The 4462-nt window shown below is 33.1% G+C and overlaps 1 pseudogene; it reads right to left on the reverse strand.

Annotated features, from left to right (window-relative positions):
* Positions 1 to 2718: 2718 nt before the first annotated feature.
* Positions 2719 to 4210, reverse strand: LOC103598057 (annotated as a pseudogene).
* Positions 4211 to 4462: the final 252 nt, after the last annotated feature.

Consider the following 4462-nt stretch of genomic DNA (forward strand, 5'->3'; position numbering starts at 1 on the left):
TGCAGCTGTCCCAGAATCGTAAGCTAAATAAACCTCTCTTCTTTATAAAGTACCCAGTTTCAGATATTCTGCTATAGCAACACAAAACGGACTAAAACAAGTATACACTTGAATCATATACAGGAAGTACACACTGAAAATATCTAAATAAATAGAGAAATACCATGTTTATGGAGTAGAAAACTTAACATAGCAAATATATATATATATATACATATATATATTTTTTCCCCAAACAGGTATATAAATTGAATGCAATTACTATCAATATCCCAGCAAAGTTTTTGTAAATGCAGACAAAATTATTATAAAATTTATATGGAAAGGTAAAGAAACTAGAATAGCTAAAGCAATCACAACAAAGAATGAAATGGGAATAATTAATCTACTGAACATTAAGGCTTAGTATATAGCAACAGTTATTAGGAGAATTGGTACTGGTGAAGTGATAGACACATAAATCAAGGGAACCAAATGCCCAGCTGATACTTGAAAAAGTACAAAAGCAATTTAATAGAGAAAAGATAATCTGTTCAGTGATGGTGCTGGAGTGATATAGTCATCCATAGGCAAAAAGCAATTTCAGCCAAAAGTACTCATCTTATTAAAAAAAAAAAAAAAAAACCTAAAGATGGATCATGGACATAAATGTAAATCATAAAGCTATACAACCTTTCAACAAAGATATCTGGGGCCAAGTGCTATGCAGGTTTCTTAAAAAAAAAAAAAAAACATCCAAATTGGGAAGGGACAAGAAAAATTATGCTTTTCAAAGATAATATGAGATTAAAAAAAAAAAAAAAAAAAACCTAAAGATGGATCATGGACATAAATGTAAATCATAAAGCTATACAACCTTTCAACAAAGATATCTGGGGCCAAGTGCTATGCAGGTTTCTTAGTCTTGACATAAAAGCACATTTCATAAAAGACCTATATACAAATTTGACATCATCAAAATTAAAAATACTTTTTTCTACAAAAGCTTATGTGAAGAAGATGACTTTTCATCTTCAGACATACTGCACTTTGGGGAAAAATATTTGTGAACTATGTATCTGCCATAGGATTAATATCTAGAATACACAAAGAACTCATAAAATTCAGCAGCAAAAATTAAATAAGAATTCAATTTGGAAATGGACAAAAGACATGAATAGACATATCACAGAAGAATGTATTCAGCATCATTAGCCATCAGGGAAAGGAAAGTTAAAACCACAATGAGATATCAGTACGTACTTACCAGAATAAGTTTCAAAAAATAGTGACAATAAATCCTGGTGAGAATATGGAGAAATTGGGTAATTCATACGTTGCTGGTAGGAGCATAAATTGCACAGCCAATCTGTAAAACAGTTTGATATTGTCTTATAAAACTACACATGCAGGTGTCATATAAAACAGAAACTGCACACTTGGGTTGTTATCATAGAGAAATTAAATTTGTCTTCAAGCAAAAATTGATACACAAATTTCACAGCTACTTCATTTGTAATAGGCAAAAACTAGAATCTTCCCAGATGCTCTTCAGTAGGTCAATGACTGAACAAACTGTGGTACATACAGCATGCAATACCACTCAGCAATAAAAAAGCAGTAAACTAGATACATGCAACAACCTGTATGACTGCCCAGCGAATATGATCAGTAAAAAATATCAATACCAAAAGAAATAAATACTGTATGATTCCACTTACATACCATTTTTGAAATGAAAATTTTTAGAAGTGGAGAACAGTTTAATGATTGCCAGTGGATAGAGACAGGCTGGAGAGATGTTGTATGATGACAGGGCAATAAGAGGGATCCTTGTGGTGCTGGACTTGTGCAGTATCCTGCCTGTGTAACCTCAGTGTAGAATTAAAACAAACAAATAAAACTACAGAGATCTGAGTAAGATTGGTGAATTGTATCAATGTAAATGTCCTGGTTTTTGATACTACTCTACACTACAGTTTTGCAGAATTGGGGAAACCTGTAAGGGCAACTGGGTAAAGTGTACGTGGAATCTTTATTTCTTGTAATTACATGTGAGTCTAAAATTATGTCAATAAAAATTTTAATTAAAAAATGAGAGCATCTAAAAACCAAAAAATAAAAAAGCACTTAGTTGTATCACAAATATCTATTGATTGACTGTATATAACACGTCTCACTATAATTTCTGTACAAGTCAAGCGATAGATTTGTTAAAACATGTTTTTTCAATTATAATTCAGTTTATTCTCTAATAAATAGTAATCATAATGTCTTTAGAACAAGCTTGTGCTTTTCTTTGCATTCACTCTTTCACATATTAGATTTAGTGGAAGGTAAATGTAATTAATGTCTATAAAACCTAGAGATATAAAAATGAACTTATGATGCATAAGAAAAATTAGAACATATATACATTTAGTCACTTTTCAGGATTTTCAGAAATTTCTTGTTTCCTAATCATCTTAATTGTATATGTATAACATTTTTTTTTCACATAAGGAAGCATTTATTTGAGGTTTAATATGATATCATACAATTAAAATTTGTATAAACACAAATCCACATTGAGTCACAACACAGATAGCAAGGGACAAAGTAAAAACAAGAAAAACTAATTGGCAGCTACATACAGTTGGACACAGTTGTGTGTTTTATACTAGGAAAGTCTTCCATAAATTGATCTCCCTAGATCAACAGAAGACCAGTCTTCAATATCGTCCTGCAAGATGAGTCACTTCAGCATCTCCTCCTGTTTTCCTCAATGTCCTCCTTTAGTAGGACATTATTTTGGTGATTGTTTTGGTGATTGTCATCCCCTCAAGATGGTTTGCCATAAGTGCTGTTTGCCACTGCAGTCCGTTTTTTCTGCACATCCCTACCCATATCCATAGTTCCCACAGTTATTCCCAGTGTAATAATATCCGCCACAGCCACTATAGTTTTGATCACAAACATAGGCACTATTGTAATTTCCATATCCTTGATCATAACAGTTATTAAATCCTTGGTTCTAGTTTTGGCCCTGACCTTGGCCACGACTCCTAGTACCACCTCGTCCACCACTGCGGCACCTCTTCCTCCTTTTTGTTGTTGCTCTTTCTGCCTATATAACTCTTTGGGTTGGGCAACTTTGATTTCACTTCCTAGAACCAATTTGATGATATCTGCTTTCTAACAATTTCTCTACTGGCTCTTCATCTGTATATGTGATGATACAAAGTCCTCTTCTTTCATTTGTTTTTTTATCCATGGGAAGTACAAAACTTTCAATCTCTCCAAAGTCTCCAAAATATTCTTTAATTTGTTCTTCAGAAGTATCTGGGCTCAGTCCACCCACAAAAACCCTTTTGGGGGTTCTTTCCCTTTTAAAGCTTGGCCCTTTTAGGGTCTATTAATTTGCCATCCAGTTTGTGTTCTTTCAGTTCCAAAACCTTATCAACACTAGCAGCATCTTTGAAAAGCACTAATCCAAATCTTCTTGGTCTTCCAGTGACTGGATCTGTTTAATTGTGCAGGCTACAACTCCCCCAAATTGAGACAAATATTCAGTCTTCCTTGCTTGTATCCCAGCTGAAGCGTCCAATAAACATTTTGCCATCATTCTGCTGATTCTTGCTCGTTGATCTTGGATCCCTCTGTGAGTTCCTCTATGTTGCTGTACTCTTTCATGTCCTCCTTGGTGACCTCCTTGGTGGCAGGGGAGTGCTGGAAAGTGTACTAAAATCCACATTAAAATGAATAGTAAACACAAAATATCTGTGAATTACCAAAGTCAACCCATAAAAAAGAATAGTTTACATTGTAAATATTTTTTATAACTAAAATTCAGTAAATTATCTTTTAGCCCTACTGATTCCATAGTTTTGGGGGAAAATTTTAAATGGAAAATTGTATATAAAATAAAACAGAAAGTTAAAGTCTTTTTTACTAAAAATGTGTTGAATGATTATATGCTGTATTTATTTTAATTAAAATGATTAATGTCTTTTTATAAATGTAACTTTTCAAGCTGCAGAAATTTGAATGTAACAAGAGACTTGAGTGTTCTCTTCATTTCATTCCTTTCTTTCAGACTAAATTTATTCCTTCCTTTTCATCTCCATCTTCCTACTGTGAAAAATATACAATTCATCTAGACCTTTAATTGTGGGTTCAGGATTACCAATTTCAGAGCTAAATTACTAAGGTTGCATCCTGACTTTTTGCTTTCTGAAGTATCCCCCTCCATCTTCCTTTATATCTTCACCAAACCTTTTAAAACTGTTCTGAAATAAAACAGAAGCAGAAAAAATGCTTCCAAACTCATATTATAAGGCCAGCATACCCTGATACCAAAGCCAGACAAAGACATCACAAGAAAGTTACAGCCCAGTATCTCTGATGAACATAAATGCAAAAATCCTCAATATAGTACTAGCAAACCAAATTCAACAAAACATCAAAAAGATTATACACCACAATCTAGTGGGATTTATCCCTG

This window comes from Galeopterus variegatus, unplaced genomic scaffold (assembly GCF_000696425.1).
Source record: "Galeopterus variegatus unplaced genomic scaffold, G_variegatus-3.0.2 Scaffold2495, whole genome shotgun sequence".
In the NCBI taxonomy this organism is placed as follows: domain Eukaryota; kingdom Metazoa; phylum Chordata; class Mammalia; order Dermoptera; family Cynocephalidae; genus Galeopterus; species Galeopterus variegatus.